The sequence below is a fragment of the Protopterus annectens genome, chromosome 7.part0 (genome assembly GCF_019279795.1).
Source record: "Protopterus annectens isolate FY-2018-M chromosome 7.part0, PAN1.0, whole genome shotgun sequence".
Classification (NCBI taxonomy): domain Eukaryota; kingdom Metazoa; phylum Chordata; order Ceratodontiformes; family Protopteridae; genus Protopterus; species Protopterus annectens.
Genome location: NC_056739.1, coordinates 1,032,500,956 through 1,032,526,358, shown reverse-complemented (window position 1 = coordinate 1,032,526,358; position 25,403 = coordinate 1,032,500,956).

The following is a 25,403-nucleotide window of genomic DNA, read 5'->3' as shown; positions in this document are numbered from 1 at the left end:
AGTACAGCTCACATGTAAGGCTCTTGCTGCTTCTATACTGCCTGTCTTGCAGTTTCCAATAACTGTCACCGGCAGAACGGGAACTGGCAAGCACGACATGGGGTCATGTGACACAATGCTTGCATCTTCCTCTGTGACACACGCAGGCAAGGCACACCTTATAATGCACCACTCAAACATCTCTGCAGTGACTGGGACCTGCCTGTAGGCTCTGCAGAGCACACCTGCAATGACAGGTTATAGACGGACCATACCTTTCAGGCACATACCTGGACCGGCACACCCACAGCTGAGGGGTTCCCATATCCCACTATGTTGTGCACACATCCTGGCTAGTTACTTAGCACAATGCATCAGAGGTGCTCCATGTGCAACTAACTGTGTCCGGGACCGCTATACACATTGTAACAAGCTACAGAGTCAACATCATACCCCACGGTTAACATACCTTATTTGTTGGTATATTGGACAGTGGGCCTCAGACAGCTACTACTGATGTGTGACTGACACTACCCCATACTTAACTGGGATAGCCACTCATGTACCAACACATCCATGAGTCATAACCTCCGCTCTGCTGGATCAACCCATACACACCACCTCCAACACCTACATTAACCTTGACATGAACACTACCACCATGTGACTGGTGTTACACACCTGGGGTTATCCCCTCATTGGTGGATTCCGAACATATGCTAATCAACCTTGTTAGCCACATCCCGGCACCACACCCGTCACAGCATACACAGTACATGAGTACTACAACACCTACAACAGACGTCTGCTGACAGCAGTTGTTACCGTCATGACACCCATGCAGATGGACAATGCACATACAAATGCTGACACATACCCCAGTGCACTTCTTTAGCATGTACACAACTGCATGGATCATGCTATTCCACACAGAGCCATAATGGTACACACCAGATAACAGATGCCACTCTGGTGGTCATGTTCCATGGACATATGATGTAAAACAACAGGTGTAGGCTGTTGCACAGTGGTGTACATTCCCATGGGTGGGGTGGCTCACTGGTCAGCTGTGGTAGGGGCACAGGGTCCCTCATCACATACTCCAAGACTAGCTACGTAAACATGACTGGGACACATTCCGGGGTGTACCACCAGGCATTATGGTGGTATGTCAGTAGTCGATGGCAACACCCACATCTGCTGTCACATACAACAGTCACTCAGGAACATTACAGACCCAGGTGATGTTGGCAACATGCTGGAGGATGGATTCAATGCTAACATTACACCCTCTCACTCACTACAGGGCCACAATCCATACAGGAACATTGTGGTGTCCCTGTGGTCACACCTACACAGTACTGACCTGCACTCTATATGTCCTGGGACACTGGCCCCATGTCACCTTCCAACGTCCCAGGCTGTGATGTCCACCAACCTCTGAATGACATGTCTCCCCACTAGGCCACCATACTCAGTTATAGCCTTGTTTCAGACATTGTAGCCCCTGAATGGCACACAGCAGCATTTATCACACTACACACAGGTGACACCACAATGCACGAGTGGGACTATAGTCCTACACACCTGACTGGACTGTTCTGCATGGCTATGGGGCACATCATCAAGGACGTCATTCACAGAGACATTGTTGGGCTCCCATCCTTTGCTGCCACCCGGGTTGGGCTTGTTGGGGCCAGAGCATGGCCCTTACACATGGTGGACTCCTTTCATACAGTTACCAGGGCAGTTGCTGATGGTACGGGAGTCCACACATCCTACATTGTCCTCTCATTGCCTTTCAGCACCATTCTCCATTCTGGTATTGACAACATACACATCCACCTGCACATCTTACCCTGTGTCTCAGGATGTTATGCAACGTGGCTCATGGACAGGACACACACAGTGAGGCCAGCATACCATAGTACCTACTACATGTCAGGTACATTTGGCATACCACAGTCCTCAGTCATAGGGCCCCTCATGTTCAGTATATGCTTCCCTGTGGTACAGGCTAGCACAGGGGACTTTCCCTGCCTAGCTTTCAAACCCCTGCATACAAAGCGCCATGATTGCTCCACCAGCTGATACTGACTCCATCCATACGGGTGTCGCTGTGACAGATACATGATATGACTATCATGGCATCAAGCTGCATGACACAAGGTGCATGAACATCACCTTTGCATTACACCATTCACCCACTGACTATCACATGGGTGGTAGTCCCCTACATACATATCACATTGTACATGTTTGCAGTACACACATATGTCGCACCCACTCCTGTGGTTAACGTATTGCCACTGTGGCGTGGATATCCTTCTACGTGGCCACACCTATCTGTACTGGGTGTGTAGCTGGTACATAGGCACCCATTGTACCTCTGAACTCAAGACATCTACACACATTCAAGGGTACACCACCCCATTTAGGGTGTACCTTACACAACAGCTACAGCTTTACATACCACAACATTAACACGCCATGACGTTTACTGAGCTCTGACAGTTTAAGTATGTGGCTGCACTACGGACACCACATCTGTACACATTTGCATACTACATACTCAGGGGTGACCTCTGCTGATCAGACAGGGCCCATGTCCACAACATTATTAATGGATATACTCCTCATACGCGACATAAGCAGAAGCCACTGTGAGCAACATGCTCATGGATATGTGCACACACGCCACAATGAGTGGGATGTGCTTGAGGGTTACATTCCCACACCGGACACTCACCATGCTTTGGAACATAAGTCCTATGCACATCATGCAGGGACACTCAGTAGCACTGTTCATGTGATACCTCCCTTGATGGTTGGGAGACACATGTAGGCCTGGGATCACTGCAGTGGCTGTACTGTGCAGAGGTGCAGGTGACACATGGCTCTGCTGTTCACAGGACACTACCCTAGGGAGGTGCCACTAGTGTGAACACTGTAGTTGTGCTTACACATGGGCTTGCCAGACTGCATAGTACCCCACTATGCACCTGTGAAGCTATTACATGTCCTTTGTGCATGGTTACTTGGTAGCCCTTCCATTTAGATTAGCTATCATGCTATTACAATGTCCCATGCCTACAAGCCATATGTATCCTGTTATTGTACATGCCAATAGACGATACCTGTGGTATGCATGATATGCCTGTTATGCTGTGTAGAATATCTGTCATATCTACCTATAATACTATACATTACACATATTTCACATAGTATCCCATAATGCAAAGCATACTTGCACAGCGGGACCACCTTAGATATGTCATTAACGTTATATGCCCATACACATGCGTGCTGTGACAGTATATCAACATATACTATCCCCTGCTATGGCACGTCCTTGTTGGACATACCCTACCACTGACGGCGGGTTGTATGGAATTGTTCTGTTTAACGCCCTCATGTAGCATCCCTTGTGGTGTCTGTGCTGTGTACCTTGTGTCCCACTGCTGGACGCACAGTTTCTACAAGCATTAGTATGCTCAGCAAGACATCACTACATAAATACCTTTCCCACTTTATGCATTGCGGACACGTTTAATTAATGCAAACCAGGCTATACATACAGTAAAACTAATTAATACAGATCATGCTATACATAACCTTACATATCGGGCGTTCTACATACCTTGTTATCGTTACGGCATTTCGTTTCTATCTCTCTCACAGTGTTTCAACTGGTATTTGGTATGAGCATACGGTTTGAATGTCTGGCAAGTCATCCTTATATACGTCGATACCTGTAACATGTGGATTCATCCCGCCAATTGGTGTTCCTGAGTGACTAATTACTTGCATATCAGCTGTGCAGCTACTCCATTCGCCAATTACATGGCAACAGTGGGGTATAATTGAATTCTCCACTTGGGTGTTGCCTATTTGCCCTACCTTCGGGGAGACGGTCTGTATTGTGTTTTGTTATGTGTAATTGCAACTGCTATGCATGGAGACAAGTATACTTTGGATTCATGTCCCCCGTGGATTGTGTGTGACAGGTAGAGTATTTGGTTCAACATGTGGGTGTACCTGTCATCCCAACATCTGATAACGGAGTATTGCAAACAAAACCTGTAACATGGCTGTTTGTTCCATTATACAACACCTGCAATTTTGCATGGTGCCTTTAATTGTGTCTCTCACATGGTATGTTGAGAGTTCTGCAGATGTAATTGACTGACTGGATGTTTGTGCTGCTATTACAGTCTTAATTGCTTTAGTTTCTAGTGTGGGGGATGTCGGTGGGTGTACATAGCATATACAGGTTTGTGGGTCTTGCATTTCTACATAATCCGTATATATGTGTGTGGGCTCTGTCCCTAATTAGAGAGCTAACAGTTAGTAGACTTATGTTACGGGATTGTACGTTGGGCCGTTGTTAATTGGTTTCTATATTGTCTGCAGGTGAGCTTGCTACTTGTATACCTCCGGAATTGCAGCGATATATCAAGGGATATGTGTAAGTGACAGCTATCCCTTGTATTTCTGCCCCAGATATTTGCAGTCATTGCGGTTGTGTTGGTAAAAGAGCCTGTTTGCCATGGGTTGCCACCTTTTCATATGGTCATTGTTGGACACTTGCGGGACACACAGCAGTGTTTACAGGCCAACACGTAGCCACGGTCAGTACACAGGTTAGCACATACTTTTATCCTCAATACATACCTATTGTTGTGGGACTTTGGCTACTTATCATATTGCATGTAACATTTACGTTTCTTACATACAGGCATAACTATTAAATATGACTATTACATTATATATGGGACATATTAATGTCCTACCATCTCGGACATTTGCCCTTTGTACTGTTTTATGTCAGGACACACCTGCCCAGGGTGGGGCTGTCCCTCCTACTGTGGGACAGGTAGTAACCATATGCCTACGTCTAGCCTTACCCACACCTACCGTACTGATCTGCCTCTGACTTGGCACTAACAAACACATGTTGTGGACACACACACACATTACAGTCACACGGAGACGCACATGGCACCCTCAACGCACACTTACAGAGACTACAGCACTCACAAACACAGTTGCACACAGTACCTACGTGGACTGCAACACTCGGCAGCAGTGACTAAATGTCCCTTCATATCATCATACTATTACTCGCGGCTGTACTGTTCCGGTACTGTGTTCTATCGGTCTTTCAGCCTCGTGGTTACGCATGTCGGTATGTTACACATTCCATAGTTGGCGGTATCCTATTTATTTGTACCTCCAAGGTGTTATGAATGTCATTGAACTATCTATTATATTTGCAGATATCGCTGAATCCATCTATATCACCATATATCACTCTATTGCCCTTTCTATCTGTATTATATATATGCATATGTGTACATATATATATATATATATATATATATATATATATATATATATATATATATATATATATATATATATATATATATATATATATATATATATATATATATATATATATATATATCTATATCTATATATATATATATATATATATATATATATATATATATATATATATTATATATATATCTGGCGGGGAACGTGACAGGCACATAGCACCACCATATGCTGTAAGGCTCATGTACTGTTCAGGTGTTGGCATTCCGTGTTCCACTAGCTGTTGTGTTTACAATGTTTGAGGGCTGCCTATGTAGGAGTCACACATTGGGCCACTTATACATTACAATTTACAGGTGGTCATGTTTGTGTGCCATCCATTTTACTGTGTGTGCAGGTGGAGAGGTGTCAGTCCATAGGGGCCTACACTGTCAGAGTATGTGCTATACGTTCCCTCTTTGCCAAGGCATAGGCATATTGGGCACGCCTCCGTCTGCCTACTGGGGCTGGCACAGTGTGTTCATGGTCTGAATCCCTCTGTGCCTGTAATGGCCTTGGCAATTGCGGTGGGCTATGAGGGCCTTCACCATTTTGTCCCTGCTGCAGCTGCTTCCGCAGGATCATATTATGTAGCATGGCACATACTATGACGATGTGGGCACATGTGCCTGGAGAGTACTGCAAGGCTCCACCATATGTATCCAAGCACCATAACTGTGATTTCAGCATCCCGAACACACGCTCTATGATGATTCTGGTTTGTGCGTGTGCCTCATTATGGCATTCTTGCATGGGTGTGTGTGCATTTCTGATGGGAGTTATCATCCACGGCTCCAGTGCATAGCCAGCATCCCCCACAAGATGGCCATGTGGGATGTCCCCCCTGACAGATACCTGATACAGTTGTGAGGCATGCCAGATATGGGAGTCATGGTAGCTTCCAGGGCTGCCAGCACACACATCCATGATAATGCCCTGGGCATTGCACATGACCTGGCAGTTGATGGAGTGGAATCCCTTGCGGTTTATGTAGCGCCTACCATGCTCACCGGGTGGTGACTTGATTTGTATGTGCGTGCAGTCTATCGCACCCAGTACCTCTGGGTAGTGTGCCACACGGTGGAAGTGGCGCATATTGTTGGCCAACTCCTCCTGAGTTCGGGGGAAGTATATCTGCTCATTGGCATGTGGTAACATGGCATCCAGGAACTGGTGTAGTACCATAGATGCTGATGCCTGTGAGATAACCATTATATCTCCAGTTGGCCTTTGAAAGGTACCTGTGGCCAGTATTCGCAGGCTTACACATACCTTCGTGTCCACTGGGATGGGTTCCCCTCTGTTGTTTCTGGTTCTCAGGCGTGGCCGGCACAGCTCCACTATTTGCTGTAACATGTCCCTGTCCACCCTGTAACGCTCTACTATCTCCAGGTCATGTAGCCCCTGGTAGGTTACCCTTGGTCTGAGCTCTCTCCTTCTCCTCCGTGGCCTGCGGTGGTTGTCGGCATCATCCTCCACAACACCGTCAGTCTCTAACACATGCTGATGAATTACAGCTATGGCAGCTCCCAACATGTACATTTTAAAAGTTCCCCGTGTGTTTACACCTATGGTGCAGTGTTTGGGAATACACAGGTGTGTGTTGGGTGCTTTCACACTTTATACTATTGTGCTGTGAACACCGATGATGTCATAGGGTGTGTATGTACGATCGTAGCTACAGGGTATCTTATGTGTTTTACTGCCGGAACTACTATTGTGGTGCCTTTGGTGTTGAATTACATTTGCCTGCTGTGGATTACCTCTTGACCTTCCCTTTACATTTCTGCACGTTGCACCTACCATTTTCTGGCATGCATCCTGCAGCCTACTTTCATTTGTACTTTCCTGGACCTGGCGTATCTTGCATTATGTGTGCTACTGCTGGTCTGCTGTCGGTTTGCTTTGCTCTGCTGTGTCAGGTCTCCTATCTTTGCAATCCAATAACTCCCCTCCTTTCTTTGCATTCCAATGCCTCCCCTATCCTGTTTTGCAGGTTTCTGCAAGCAGACTTGTCAGCTGCCGTCGATTGGCCATCGTGGGTTGATTGGTGTTGATTGCTCATTAGTACTCCAATTACCCTACTTCCACATTTCCTTCTTTTCTTCCACTGACCTTCCTGTTTGTGCTATTGTTTGCGGTGCATGCATCCGATCACTGGGTTTTGGGCACCATGTGTGCTCTCAGCTAAACGATTCTATACCTTCCTCCTCACCCCTGTCCTGCAGCTTTGCTTAGCAATGGACAGGCCAGATTTGCATTGCTCCAATGTGCTTACTGCTACGGTGGCACACCCCTCTGCTGATGTCATGTATCTCCTCTGAGCCACTCCTCGGTGTTATACCGCTGCACCATATGGTACAACCTTCATCCGGTGGGACATTTGCGATTCAGTATTATCTGCCTCATTTGCATGGCATTGACTACTAATTCATAGTTACCGCGCCGAACACTATCACAGGCCCTTAGCAACCCTTGCACCTTGGTTGTGGTGTTCCATGCCTACCATTGTGTATTATGCTGTAAACCTGATTTCTATTACGTTGCGATTTTATGACATTTTTATATTATTTCTTTATGTTACAGCTTCCGCACACATGCCCTGTGGTTGTGCTGTGCGTTACAGTGGACATGGCATTAAATGTTGTTATTTACGTGTTGTGCATCTTTTCTTATGCCATTGGCTGTGTATTTCACCATTGGCATATGTTAACGTTGTGATACCTGGGTCTGGCCCAGCTCCGATGTTCTGTTTGGGAAAATGTAAACCGTGTTTTTTGGTTTACATTTCCGTGGGCTTACGCTACGCCTGCGCCATTTCATGAATCACTATATGCCTTCATTTGCATGGTGCGATACTGCACATGGGGTGATTAGCATACCTAAGCCGGGGGCTGTGCAGTTCTGGCGTATGCCTGCAGTGCACATGGAATTGGATCGTACCTGAATCGCTCGACGGCCATATTTGGCGTTATACCGCCTACGCTATGCCTGCGCCTGGTGCAAGCTTCATGAATCCCGGGGACAGTCTTAATGTTTAACTCCACCTCAGGACAGCCCACTGCATCTCTGGAGTACACATGCTTGTGCTAATTTCATTCATCTGCACTCCTCTGTCGTGCAGGCTTTAGTCTTCTCCAACCCTAATCCCAGCCATAAGCACATCCTTATACCATGATCAGTTAATAATTTGAATCTGCATTGTCCAATTGTTTCAAAGCTCACCTCCAAAAAACTTATTATCAACTCAGAAAACATTCCGCAAGCAATCTAATCTCATCCTTGCTTCTTATCAGTTATTCTGTGCCTCAGCATAAAACTAAGAGTAAAGTGACAGCTACTGTTATCTCTTAAACTACATGGCATCCCCCTATTCTCCACATTAGTACTAATCTTATATCTCTTCCTACACTGTTCAAACTATAGGTATTATCCCATTCAATCACACACACACACACACACACACACACACACACACACACACACACACACACACACACACACACACACACACACACACACACACACACACACACACACACACACACACACACACAAGTGGAAAAATAGAACTAGCTCTTTGTGGAAAGTTAAAAGAGGCAGGTAAAGCAGAAGAAATGCATACTTGTTAAACTGTCTGCAATGAAGTGTACTGAAAGATACTGTCTTATTTATTTATTTATTGACATTTATTTATCGGGAAAGTCCGACTGGGTAGAAGCCTTTTTTCACTGGAGGCCTGGGAAGGAAAGCTCCAAATTATTACAAAACATTTTAAGAACAATTATTTTACAATCTTCAAAAATAAAAAAAAATGTAATCTGGTTCATGAATTATCTCACAAATATGACAGTCTATCATATTAGCAGGCTTGATACCTCAGTGAAGGAGTCATTCTCAGGTAGAGTCCTACAGGAATCCATGCTACAATCCCCACTCATAGAAATCTCAGTACTAATCTGCAGTGTGTATGCAGATTGTCTGTTCATCCTTTAGACAGCTAATTAAACCTCCTACAGTAAAACTACCAAAGTACATTCACAGATATCTGTAAATAGACAGCAAACGTGTGCACACACACACACACACACACACACACACACACACACACACACACACACACACACACACACACACACACACACACACACACACACACACACACACACACACACACACACACACACACACACAAAACCTCACATTCAGCTAGGTCAAACCACCTACAGTGCTGAATAGTACACTTCAGGAAATGTCATATAAACCCAAATCTCCACAAATGGCCCACAAGATAATAGCATCCCTCAATGATTACCAAAGATAGATTGGTGCTTGGTTTGATAATCACCTTAACATCACACACCACACTACACCCAAATGGTAGACAATAGGTTGATGTCAATGTTAAAACTATTCAACTCTTTATCAGACCTACTTACCTCTGATGCCCACAGATCAACTGGATTTAATGTAGCCATACCTAAACACAAGTATGTATTCCCTTATTTTGTTCTACACTCCTATGAAAAATACCAAAAATACATTGGATTACTAACAAGATATGGAGATTTATTGCTCAATCTAGTAACAGAGACTTCTACTCAGCTGTCCTAACAAAGATCAACTGACTAGCTGTAACAGCTAAAGACACCCTTATTCTGAACTACCTTATATACAAATTACTTTTTAAAAAGTTATAGCCCCCACCTGCAGCTATGTTAAATGCAGAATAACTACCTATAAACTTAAGATTCAATGCAGAAAATGCCCGTCTTCAATGTTGCACTGAAGAGAAGGCCTTTGGCAATACAGCAGCAGCTATTTGGAACCATCTGCTTGTTTAATATAAGAAGCATTGTAGCTTCCAAAACTAAATAATTGTAACTGCTTCCAAGATAATGCTATGCTAATCAATTTAATAATAGCCAGTATGTCAAAATTCATATTTTTCCGTAGCATTAATGCTATATACTCATTACTGTTTTTATCAATGACTGCACAAACTGTATGTTACATCCTTTGGCGCTGTTCTTACAAACTGTATGAATACTAAGCATTACTACTTACTTCTCTGAACTTTTAATTATTTCACCTTTATGGGATTTTTTTGTTTTGTTTTACAAATGGCACAGTCATGGCTGAAATGGGCTCCTAGATCAATCCAGCTGCCTGATTGATAATAAATAAATAAATAAATACATAAAAAATCTGATGTAGGATACTTTATTATCCCCATAATTTGTGATGTGCTGTATCTTCCCTTAGAGCTTCATCCCAGATATTGAAAACATGCAAATGACTGGAAGGTGTCCCAAACCTCCAATAAACCTTAACCTGTTCTGATGGCCACAGCCTCACACAGAACAAAACAATGGCTGGTTCTCCATGACAAAATAGAGGAAATTGCTATTTGAGAATCAGACTCAGATTCACAGATGACTTTTCTAAATTTTTATGTAGTGAGGCAGGTGATCTTTGTCAACAAGCAATATTTCATAGTGTGGTGTTGCAACTGTGTGAACAGAAAAACAGAGTTCAAAGACTGATAGAGACAAACCATCCTGTCCAGTTTGTTTTGGGGATGGGGCTTAACACATTTCATTTATGTAGTAGCCTTTAGTCTGGCCCACTGGATAAGAACTAACCTAAAAGGCACAAGGTAGTGGAAGTATACTAACCTTTCAGCCGAAAGATAATTCATTAGTAAGAATGCAGGACTATGAAGTTGGATGAAATTTGGGTGAAAATGCACGTTCCGCACAACAAGGTTGGGTGGAAATCCATCCTGCCGAAAACTGGATGAATGAGAACGTTCAAATTTTCAGGCACAAAATGGAAATGTCATTATCATGGAATGGGGAAATTCACGAATAAGGCCAGCTTCTGCAATATTAACTGGCAAGGCTTTATGAAAGGTACATCAAAGAAATTAAATACCTCATCAAATTAGGAGAGATGCAATAACCCAAAACATCCATGGCTTAGCTATCTTAGAATATGGTCCACCCTTAGGAGACTGATAGTTAAGGAAAAATACAAGAAAACTAATACACATCCTTACATCAAAATGGTGACTGTAAAGAGAAGAGAGGGAGGGACAATGTGTCATGATCTTCACAAAACAATGGCATAATAGTCTCAGTGGAACTTCAGAGAAGATGGAAAAAATGAGGACACAGAACTGAGTAGGAAGCAATGCAAGTTTGTGCTGAGTATGAGTATGTGTTTGATGTAATGGCAAAGTACCAAAACCAGCAAATCAGCCCATTCTACCAGAGGCACCTCATGTCATGTAGGCCAGCCAACGATAAAAGGACTGTAATTAAAACCAGCAAATGAGCCCATTCTACCAGAGGCACCTCATGTCATGTAGGCCAGTCAAGGATAAAAGGATTGTTAATAAAACCAACAAATCAGCCCATTCTACCAGAGGCACCTCATGTCATGTAGGCCAGCCAAGGATAAAAGGACTGTAATTAAAACCAGCAAAATGAGCCCATTCTACCAGAGGCACCTCATGTCATGAAGGCCAGCCAAGGATAAAAGGACTGTAATTAAAACAAGCAAATGAGCCCATTCTACCAGAGGCACCTCATGTCATGTAGGCCAGCCAACGATAAAAGGACTGTAATTAAAACCAGCAAATGAGCCCATTCTACCAGAGGCACCTCATGTCATGTAGGCCAGTCAAGGATAAAAGGATTGTTAATAAAACCAGCAAATCAGCCCATTCTACCAGAGGCACCTCATGTCATGTAGGCCAGCCAAGGATAAAAGGACTGTAATTAAAACCAGCAAAATGAGCCAATTCTACCAGAGGCACCTCATGTCATGAAGGCCAGCCAAGGATAAAAGAACTGTAATTAAAACCAGCAAATGAGCCCATTCTACCAGAGGCACCTCATGTCATGTAGGCCAGCCAAGGATAAAAGGACTGTTAATAAAACCAGCAAATCAGCCCATTCTACCAGAGGCACCTCATGTCATGTAGGCCAGCCAAGGATAAAAGGACTGTAATTAAAACCAGCAAAATGAGCCCATTCTACCAGAGGCACCTCATGTCATGAAGGCCAGCCAAGGATAAAAGGACTGTAATTAAAACCAGCAAAATGAGCCCATTCTACCAGAAGGACCTCATGTCATGTAGGCCAGCCAAGGATAAAAGGACTGTAATTAAAACCAGCAAAATGAGCCCATTCTACCAGAGGCACCTCATGTCATGTAGGCCAGCCAAGGATAAAAGGACTGTAATTAAAACCAGCAAAATGAGCCCATTCTACCAGAGGCACCTCATGTCATGAAGGCCAGCCAAGGATAAAAGGACTGTAATTAAAACCAGCAAAATGAGCCCATTCTACCAGAGGTACCTCATGTCATGTAGGCCAGCCAAGGATAAAAGGACTGTAATTAAAACCAGCAAAATGAGCCCATTCTACCAGAGGCACCTCATGTCATGTAGGCCAGCCAAGGATAAAAGGACTGCTAATAAAACCAGCAAATCAGCCCATTCTACCAGAGGCACCTCATGTCATGTAGGCCAGCCAAGGATAAAAGGACTGTAATTAAAACCAGCAAAATGAGCCCATTCTACCAGAGGCACCTCGTGTCATGAAGGCCAGCCAAGGATAAAAGGACTGTAATTAAAACCAGCAAAATGAGCCCATTCTACCAGAAGGACCTCATGTCATTTAGGCCAGCCAAGGATAAAAGGACTGTAATTAAAACCAGCAAAATGAGCCGATTCTACCAGAGGCACCTCATGTCATGTAGGCCAGCCAAGGATAAAAGGACTGTAATTAAAACCAGCAAAATGAGCCCATTCTACCAGAGGCACCTCATGTCATGTAGGTCAGTCAAGGATAAAAGGACTGTTAATAAAACCAGCAATTCAGCTCATTCTACCAGAGGCACCTCATGTCATGTAGGCCAGCCAAGGATAAAAGGACTGTAAATAAAACCACAACTGAATCCATTCTACCAGAGGTACCTCATGTCATGTAGGCCAGCCAAGGATAAAAGGACTGTAATTAAAACCAGCAAATTAGACCATTCTACCAGAGACACCTCATGTCATGTAGGCCAGCCAAGGATAAAAGGACTGTTAATAAAACCAGCAAATCAGCCCATTCTACCAGAGGCACCTCATGTCATGTAGGCCAGCCAAGGATAAAAGGACTGTGATTAAAACCAGCAAATGAGACCATTCTACCAGAGGCACCTCATGTCATGTAGGCCAGCCAAGGATAAAAGGACTATAAATAAAACCAGCAACTGTATCCATTCTACCAGATGTACCTCACATCGCATAGGCCACCCATGAATGAAAGGAATGGAAATGCAAAAGGTGTAGGGAGGAAAAGATACACTTTATCCACATGTTCATGGTACCAGAAGTACCTCATATCATGTAGATCACCAAGGATAATAGGAATGTAAATGCAAGAGATGTAGGGAGGAAAAGATACCCTACATCCACATATTCATGGTACAAGAAGTACCTCATATCATGTAGATCACCAAGGGTAATAGGACTGTAAATGCAAGAGGGGTAGCAAGGAAAAGATACACTACATGCACATGTTCTTGGTACCAGAAGTACCTCATATCACGTAGTTCACCAAGGATAATAGGACTGTAAATGCAATAGGTGTAGGGAGGAAAAGATACACTACATGCACATGTTCTTGGTACCAGAAGTACCTCATATCACGTAGTTCACCAAGGATAATAGGACTGTAAATGCAATAGGTGTAGGGAGGAAAAGATACACTACATGCACATGTTCTTGGTACCAGAAGTACCTCATATCACGTAGTTCACCAAGGATAATAGGACTGTAAATGCAATAGGTGTAGGGAGGAAAAGATACACTACATCCACATGTTCTTGGTACCAGAAGTACCTCATATCATGTAGATCACCAATGATAATAGGACTGTAAAGGCAAGAGATGTTGGGAGGAAAAGATACACTATATCTAGGGTTACCACCTGTCCCTCTTTGTGAGGGACAGTCCCTCTTTGGGCAGTTGCGTCCTGCTGAAAAAACTGAAAAATGGCAAAAGTCCTGAGATGTTAAGGCACAAAAGATATCCTAAGTTTTCTTTAACAGTTGTATAAAATAGTTATTTTGTATTTAAAACACCTAAATGGTATATAAAATAGCATAAGCAACTTAAACACTACACAAATAAACTTTTATTTTGGAAAAAAGTGAAGTCCTGTCATTTGGATTAGCTGTGGGTATAATTTGTATTGCAAAATTTGACATTTCTGCAAAAAATGTCCAACTTTGGGCATTTGAAAAGGTGGCAACCCTCACTACATCCACAAGTTCTTGGTACCAGAAGTACCACATATCACGTAGATCACTAAGGATAATAGAACTGTAAATGCAAGACGTGTAGGGAGGAAAAGATGTACTACATCCATATTTTCTTGGTACCAGAAGTGCCTCATATCATGTAAATCACCAAGGATAATAGGAATGTAAATGCAAGAGGGGTAGCAAGGAAAAGATACCCTACATCCACATGTTCTTGGTACCAGAAGTACCTCATATCATGTAGATCACCAAGGATAATAGGAATGTAAATGCAAGAGGTGTAGGGAGGAAAAGGTACACTACATCCTCATGTTCTTGGTACCAGAAGTACCTTATATCATGCAGACCACCAAGGATAATAGGACTGTAAATGCAAGAGGTGTAGGGAGGAAAAGGTACACTGCATCCACATGTTTTTGTTACCAGAAGTACCTCATATCATGTAGATCACCAAGAATAATGGGACTGTAAATGAGAGAGGTGTCAGGAGGAAAAGATACACGACATCCACATGTCCTTGGTACCAGAAGTACCTCATATCATGTAGATCACCAATGATAATAGAACTGTAAATGCAAGAGGTGTAGGGAGGAAAAGATACATGACATCCACATGTTCTTGGTACCAGAAGTACCTCATATCCTGTAGATAACCAAGGATAATAGGACTGTAAATGCAAGATGTGTAGGTAGGAAAAGATACACTACATCCACATGTTCTTGGTACCAGAAGTACCTCATATCATGTAGATCACCAAGGATAATAGGAATGTAAATGCATGAGGTGCAGGGAGGAAAAGATACATGATATCCACATGTTCTTGGTACCAGAAGTACCTCATATCATGTAGATTACCAAGGATAACAGGACTGTAAATGCAATAGGTGTAGGGAGGAAAATATACACTACATCCACATGTTCTTGGTACCAGAAGTACCTCATATCATGTAGATCACCAAGGATAATTGGACTGTAAATGCAAGAGGTGTAGGGAGGAAAAGATACACAACATCCACATGTTCTTGGTACCAGAAGTACCTCATATCATGTAGATCACCAAGGATAATAGGACTGTAAATGCAAGAGGTGTAGGGAGGAAAAGATACGCTACATCCATATGTTCTTGGTACCAGAAGTACCTCATATCATGTAAATCACCAAGGATAATATGACTGTAAATGCAAGAGGTATAGGGAGGAAAAGCTACACGACATCCACATGTTCTTGGTACCAGAAGTACCTCATATCCTGTAGATAACCAAAGATAATAGGACTGTAAATGCAAGAGGTGTAGGGAGGAAAAGATACGCTACATCCATATGTTCTTGGTACCAGAAGTACCTCATATCATGTAAATCACCAAGGATAATATGACTGTAAATGCAAGAGGTATAGGGAGGAAAAGCTACATGACATCCACATGTTCTTGGTACCAGAAGTACCTCATATCATGTAGATCACCAATGATAACAGGACTGTAAAGGCAAGAGATGTAGGGAGGAAAGATACACTACATCTAAGGTTACCACCTGTCCCTGTTTGTGAGGAACAGTCCCTCTTTGGGCAGTTGTGTCCTGCTGAAAAAACTGAAAAATGGCAAAAGTCCTGAGATGTTGAGGCACAAAAGATATCCTAAGTTTTCTTTAACAGTTGCATAAGTTAGTTATTTTGTATTTAAAACACCTAAATGATATATAAAATAGCATAAGCAACTTAAACACTACACAAATAGACTTTTATTTTGGAAAAAAGTGAAGTCCTGTCATTTGGATTAGCTGTGGGTATAATTTGTACTGCAAAATTTGACATTTCTGCAAAAAATGTCCCACTTTGGGCATTTGAAAAGGTGGCAACCCTAACTACATCCACATGTTCTTGGAACCAGAAGTACCTCATATCATGTAGATCACTAAGGATAATAGAACTGTAAATGTAAGATGTGTAGGGAGGAAAAGATACCCTACATCCACATGTTCTTGGTACCAGAAGTACCTCATATCATGTAGATCACCAAGGATAATAGGACTGTAAATGCAAGAGGTGTAGGGAGGAAAAGATACCCTACATCCACATGTTCTTGGTACCAGAAGTACCTCATATCATGTAGATCACCAAGGATAATAGGAATGTAAATGCAAGAGGTGTAGGGAGGAAAAGATACCCTACATCCACATGTTCCTGGTACCAGAAGTACTTTATATCATGCAGATCACCAAGGATAATAGGACTGTAAATGCAAGAGGTGCAGGGAAGAAAAGGTACACTCAATCCACATGTTTTTGGTACCAGAAGTACCTCATATCATGTAGATCACCAAGGATAATAGGACTGTAAATGCAAGAGGTGTAGGGAGGAAAAGATACGCTACATCCACATGTTGTTCTCACCAGAAGTACCTCATATCATGTAGATCACCAAGGATAATAGGACTGTAAATGCAAGAGGTGTAGGGAGGAAAAGATACGCTACATCCACATGTTGTTCTCACCAGGAGTACCTCATATCATGTAGATCACCAAGGATAATATGACTGTAAATGCAAGAGGTGTAGGGAGGAAAATATACACTGCATCCACATGTTCTTGGTACCAGAAGTACCTCATATCAAGTAGGTCACCAAGGATAATAGACTGGAAATGTAAGATGTGTAGGGAGGAAAAGATACCCTACATCCACATGTTCTTGGTACCAGAAGTACCACATATCATGTAGATCACCAAGGATAAAAGGTCTGTAAATGCAAGAGGTGTAGGGAGGAAAAGATACACTACATGCACATGTTCTTGGTACCAGAAGTACCTCATATCATGTAGATTGCCAAGGATAATAGGACTGTAAATGCAATAGGTGTAGGGAGGAAAATATACACTACATCCACATGTTCTTGGTACCAGAAGTACCTCATATCATGTAGATCACCAAGGATAATATGACTGTAAATGCAAGAGATGTAGGGAGGAAAAGATACGCTACATCCACATGTTGTTCTCACCAGAAGTACCTCATATCATGTAGATCACCAAGGATAATATGACTGTAAATGCAAGAGATGTAGGGAGGAAAAGATACGCTACATCCACATGTTGTTCTCACCAGGAGTACCTCATATCATGTAGATCACCAAGGATAATATGACTGGAAATGCAAGAGGTGCAGGGAGGAAAAGATACACTACATCCACATGTTCTTGGTACCAGAAGTACCTCATATCATGTAGATCACCAAGGATAATAGGAATGTAAATGCAAGAGGTGCAGGGATGAAAAGATACACTTTATCCACATGTTCTTGGTACCAGAAGTACCTCATATCATGTAGATCACCAAGGATAATAGGACTGTAAATGCAAGAGATGTAGGGAGGAAAAGATACACTACATCCACATGTTCTTGGTACCAGAAGTACCTCATATCATGTAGATCACCAAGGTTAATAGACTGGAAATGCAAGAGGTGTAGGGAGGAAAAGATACACGACATCCACATGTTCTTGGTACCAGAAGTACCTCATATCATGTAGATCACCAAGGATAATAGGAATGTAAATGCAAGAGGTGTAGGGAGGAAAGGATGGACTACACATGCACGTGTTCTTGGAATATCAGAAGATACAGGCAAGTTGGGAAAAACTCTGGCTAGGCATATTGGGACACTGAAGAACTCCACATTAAAATTATCTTTAACAAGTGTTCTAAAGTTGACCTAAACTGAAGAATGGAACTAATATTTAAAAAAAATTCTGGGAATTCTACAGAGTTTAAGCAACCAGTGGCAAGGAATATTCAAACTTTGCAAGATATAAATTCTAGAGGTGTTCACCCAAGATGTAGGATGTTGAACGTACTGTCTAATATACATGTCTTTATTTATTCATGTATTTCTTATTTATTTTTCAGAATTAGCATGGCCGAACAATCTGATATTTTTCAGTGCATTAATGTCCAGTACATAATGTTTTAACTTTAAACTGGTTTATCATGGATAAGATATGTTACTTTTTAGTAAGGCTGCTTAGTTACTTCTCTGACCATATAATATTAATGATATGTATTTGCTCCTAAATATTTTAATAAGAATACTTAAAGAAAAAAGCAAACATCTCTTGACACAGTTTCTTTTCATCATCATTTTTACCCACAGTGGTTTCCACAGCTTTTACAAAAAGAAAAAAATGCTGTTGTATAAATGACATAGCCATATACACTGTTTGCTATATCATCACATGCCATTTATCTACAGCATATCACTTTGGAGGCTACCTGCTGTAATTCAGAGGATCTTAATTGCAGATCTTCTAACTGTAACAGTATTTTCTAAAAAGGGTGAATACATAAATATCAAGTCTGACATTATGGTACCCTTTTAAATGTTCATCCTACTGTAAAGTGCAGTGATGTCAAAGAAAGTGTGTACTGTTATCAGGGGAATGTGGATTGCTGCCACCATGCTGAGGAGAAGGTGGGATTCACCATTGTGCAAACACATGCTTTAATAGTGTAGCAGTGAGTTCTGTAATTTAGTATTTAAAGGCTAAAATAAAAATAATACCGTTTTTGAACCTTCATTTACAGGTCTTACACATAAAACACAGAGCCCTGCATTTATGGTGATGAACATGAAGAGCACAGGCATGATGTATGAAAAAAATGGAATGCAAGAAGTAGATCTCTGTTAAAATTATATATATATATATATATATATATATATATATATATATATATATAGAATGCGTGTGTATATACAAAGAGAGACAACAATACCAAAAAGTTGCACACACAAACTAATGAAAATAGTGCAGTAAGATTGGCATATATATATATATATATATATATATATATATATATATATATATATATATATATCCAAATACAGAACTCCAGCACAGAAATGATCTCGTAATATCTGCTGTTGAACATGCTTTTGCTCTAAAGGACATTTTCAAAGAATAAAATATACCAACCATCACATGATCTATACAATGTGTAAAGGCCTCACATGATCAGTCACATGATGAATTAAAACAAATTAAATTTTAGACCTTAGCCAGTAAAATATATCAAATATTTCAAATCCATATACCTAAACAAAACAACCTACATTAAATTAATGAAAGGCAGAATTCGATATACATTTAAGATTACTTGTGCTTATAATGATTCTTTCAGTTCTGATGTAAAATATGCACACTAATTCAAAATCCTCTTCTGGTCCTTAAAAAGAAATAATTGTGGTCTGTGAGTAGTAGTTAGGTTGTTGATCCCAATAAAAATAAATCCCACTGCTGGGAGCACTACTAAATGTTTATACAGGGCATTTCATGCTCTTTTATAACTTATATTACTAATATGCAGTGATATATGATTTTTTCAATTACCTGGAAGTTTGTCCCAGTGATATGCAATCTATTTGGAACTGCAGGAAATAAGCTGCCATATCTTATATGTATGTGTAGTATTGATATTACTGAAATACTTTTTTACACACACGCTAAAACAAACAGAACAGTTTCCACAGGTGAAAACATCCCTTAGTTAGGTTTCTCTCATCATAGCCCAAAAAAATATATATTTTTTGAAGTGCAAAGCATGGCAACTGATAGCATGTATCAAAGTATTACATTGGAGCAGTTTTCTATAGGTAAGAGTAGAAACTGATCCATCTTTTGTCTTTGTAACAGTCATACTGAAAATTAGTAAGAAAAAGATGATTGGTATGACAAAATGAAATACCAAAGTCATTAGAATTCAAATAATTCAAAAATAATCTTAATTGATCCAAACCTTTTTTTAAACAAAAAAACAATCTTCGAGATAAAGTCGCTATAAATCAAGGTCAACAAAATATGGATTTCTGGACTTCTGCATTGAAACATGACCCATTCATTTAAATAGCAATTGACCAATGCTGAAATATGAACAAAAGTTTTGTAAATATGTTTAATTTTCTTTTAAATTATAGTCTTGTTTTCAGTTTAGCAATGCAAAGAATAAATACTCTATAAAAATAATCAAAATAACCTTTTACTTTCTTTTAACCGGAGAAAAGTGATCAAGTCCATAGATTAGTAGTAGCATAGCATGTGAAATGCATTAATAAACAAATTCTAACTCACCTAACTGAAGAGAACGTGGTAATCACCAACTCAGTATGGATTCAGTCCTAGCCACAATACAGATAAAGCACTGCTCTCTATTTTAAACACAGTAAACTATTAACAGCATCAAAATATCAAAACAGCTTCCTCTTCTAAAGTCATCAAAAGCATTTGACACAGTTTCAGATGACATATCATTAATTAGTCTATCTACTGTAGATAGGAGTAAGATATCAATAAGATGGCACAGGTGCTCTCTCTCTCTCTCTCTCACACTCAGAGATTTAAATCAGTATAGTGGAAGTATACATACTCATCTAACTCATAGCTGTAGGAGTACCTCAAGGATATATCCTTGCTACTCTTCAGTTTAATATAGAAATAAACAAAATGAACACACGAGGAAGGGACAATCACTTAATTTCTTGCTAAAACTCAATAGCAAGAAATTCATTATAGTACCGTTTGGGAAGTTAGCCACTTGGGTAACTACGTCATCAACAAAACACCCCCAAAAGTTGATTCATTAGTCAGAGATCTGGGAATTCATGTGGAGAGTAACCTAGCCTTTGATCAACGGGTGTCCAAGATAGAAAGAAAATCCATCTATGCTGCTCATGTTATAAGCAAGGCATGGTCTAGGACCAGAGAGGTCACAATACCATGTAATCAGCCCTCATCAGACACATCACAGAGTATAATAACACCTTCAGTATGTACCTGAGCAGACACATGCAGCAATTAGAACATTCACAAAGTCTCCTTACAAAAAGAAAACAAGGAATAAAGACAATGTCCTATTCTGATCACCTCAAAGCCCTAGCTCTATATTTGGCATCATACAGACTCCTTAGAGGTGATTTTTGCTGCATGCAAGGCATTCCTGGAGCACGTTTTGATGAACCTTTTACACATCCACAAAACAAACGGCATCAGCACTACTGGATTAAAAGACCTACATTTGCGACATAAATAGGGCAAGTTGGAAAGGCAGACATGTTTCTCAGAGAATTCCCATTTTCTGGAAAAGGCTCCCCATCCATTTGAAGCAGAGTTCCTCTCTATCCCTATTTAAGGGCAATTTGGACCGATAGAGTGGTAATTGAAAATTCACCCCTAGTCTGGCCCTTATGTCACTGATGGACAGATGCAGTTACTAAATCACCCCCTGTATAAATCAAATTTGTGGGTCATATTTGAGTTGTATACCTAGGCTTATAAGGGACTTAATAGTAATTAACCTAGTATATACCTGTGGGCCTATATGAACAGACAAGTGTGCTTAACTCCAAATAAAAGCCCAAAACCCAAACAAAAAGTGGATCATCGAATTTCAACTAACATAAAAGGACAAAAATAAATCACTCAGTCAGTAATGAATGAATGCCATCTGTTTGTAACACAGCACAGAAGACTAAAACAAATTTTACCCTAACATTATCCTAGACTCATAATTAAGTATTAGGCTAGCTGCACTTGCAGACCACTAGATCAAATGGACAGTGTGCTGATAGCCACAAGACTGACTTCATAATATCGATGTTACCAATATCATGTTCTGGTGTGCTCTGGGGATTACCCCAGAGTGGGCTAAGCCAACAGCAAGTAGTTTTGCAATCCTGGAGTCAGTATATATAGTTGGGTGGGGGGCACAGCTCCCTACATTGGTGGGTGTAGGCCCCCATCTACTTAGCTTTTATATTTAGGAATCTCATTTCGCTGAAATCTAACAATGTAAAACCAAAAGTAGGTGGGAAACTACACCCCCCCAACTACATATAGTAACTCCAGGATCACACTACAGAGGGGAAAAGGGCATATACATTTTATCTGCCAAACAGTACTTACATTCAGTGAAACTAGTTTTCAGTGATTTCAACTTTCAGCGATTTGGTGCGAGTGTTTTGAAATTCAGTGAAATGAGTTTTCAGTGAATCAAAGTAGATCCGTATATATATATATATATATATATATATATATATATATATATATATATATATATATATATATATATATATATATATATATATATGTATATATATATATATATATATATATATGTATATGTATATATATATATATATATATATATATATATATATCACTGAAAGGAACATATGATGTCAGAGTCAGCTGGCAAATGTGTATAACAATTAAGAAGATATGCATATTACACTAGCCATTTTGTGAAGAAATAGTGCTGAAGCATGCAGATGAGAAATTAAAGGCTGATGAAGATGTAAGAAAAGAGGTTATTTCAGGAGGTTGTGAGTAGAAGTCAAGTTCCTTTACACTGGCTCATGACTGAAATTAATAGTATAGTGACATACCAAAGTCATATTACTATCATTTTCTGTCATATTACTGTTGGCATATATATATATATATATATAAGTATATATATATATATATATATATACAACTTTCGAATGTGAGCGAGAAATACCCCAAAAGAAGCTTTTGTTAACAAAATATAGCTCTGATAATGATATTATGAAGAAAAATAAAAAGGTTCTGGATATAGCAGAGGATTTAAAACAGATTGCTGGAAAAAGCTGTCAAGGAGTAATGCAAGTAGTAGGTGAAAGGTCAGCAGTGGGAGGGGAATCCATATTTATATGCTCACTCTGGCTTCAAATGGCAGTAGCAAAGGGGAGGATTTGCTGATAAGAGTTTTGGGGAGTTGAATTCTTATCAAGAAGGAGTGCGACTGAAAAATTCAGCAAGTATAACTTAACCAACACGAGCAAAGACAGTGGATCAGACCGACTCAAAATCTGACAGACCACTGCCCCTAAACGTCCAGGAGAAGAAGCAGCACCTTCTGGAGCTCTGACAGAGGATGCAAGCATCCAAAGACCTTTGCATTCAACTGCCTATTTAGTGCTAACGCAAAGTGATGTCCTCAGTGAAAGCATTTAAGGTTCAACACTCACAACAGCAAATAAAACAAATTCCACCCCAGATTCGATTGTAATTAGAAGAAAAATAGCAGTGGTTTTCTTTTGTTATTGATGAAGTGTTTCAGTCTGATGGCTAAGTATGGAATCCTCATCTTACTAAAATTGGTGACTGTGGAGACGTCCACAGAGGCCAAGAAATGTACTACTTACAGAAGTGGGTGATAACCAGTTTCCAGCTATGGGAATGCATCTAGGAAATGAGAGATGAGGAATAAAAACAGGTAAGGCTATTCCATTCTATAGCAGGTAACAGTAAAATTGGCATTTGCTGGAACAAAAGCAACTCAGATAAATAAAAAAGCATGCTGCACCATTCCATGAGAATAATTTATTCTTGTAAGCCAGGAACAGCTGGCTTGTAAATCCAGGAAAGGAAGATAAATACATATGCTGTGTGAGGAATAGCTCTTCAGTGAATATAGAAAATAAATAATTCTATGCGATGTCAGTGGCTCAGCAGATTGCACACTTGCCTTTAGTGCTGGGATTTTACAAGGCTGTGTGTTCTAAGCTACAGTGATGCTGGTGTATTAGGTTAGTTGTAGGCACCGGAAATTTTCATAGTTTGGGGTTTGAACCCCACATCTGCTACTTGACCAATGGTGGTTTATTATATTATCTGACAGTATAGATGGTTAATGCTGTGAGCTTTATTTCCTGGGGTACAGGGCTTGATTCCCCTCATCCCCCATTTGCCTACTGACCACCTAGGAATATGGGCTAGATTCCATAATAGTCTCCTAGACTTCACGCCCATAGCTACCTATGAACCTGTTTAAAGTTTTAGCTGCATATAGAGTAATAAATATCATTATATCATGAAAAGAAGGAACCGTTGTTATATGGAAAGTAAAAAAAACAAACTTTCTTGAGAACAAAATCCAGTTTAAAAGCAAGAAGCTGGATAAGTTTCTCTTATAGTAAGCATAATGCAGTAGCAGGAAGTTATGGCTCACTGGAGAACAGTACAATGCATTTGAGTAGCAGAGTAAAAGTAAGCTTCTGTAATGACTACTGAAGTGGCATACATTTACAGTACCTGCCAAGGTATATGTGCAGGCAAGACGACAGCAGATTAACTGGATGTTGTAGTTCAGGGACAAAGCATTTGTCAGGCCTTGGAGTAAGAAGAGAAGTATGACTGGAAAAAGTGCTTTACTGCGGGTGTATACTAAAATAAGTAGACAGATTTGAAATGACTAAAGGAAAAACATTTAAAAACCCATGAAGTGCTGGACTGAGTGATTATGAAAAAAACATCGCTGAGAGTGAGAATAAATGGAAAGCAGTCAAGTGAACTGATTTTATTTTTGTTTTATTTATTGAATCATTTACTTTTGGAGGTGAAACTGCTGTCCATTGCCTTTATTTTATTTATTTGTTTTATATGTATTTGTTTACTGGGGTAGTTTACCATACAATACTTTTAACTTCAACAACATGCATTAATTTGGACTTGAATATATATCGCTCTCTCTCTCTCTCTACATATATATATATATATATATATATATATATATATATATGCAGCATAGCAGCATTTCTGAAATTTAGATCATTTTACTTTCCATCTCTCACAGTGAAATAATCAATTTCCCCTTTACTATAATAAATATTTTAACCTTATGAACTTGTGTCTAATCACTGATTTGTTAAATAATC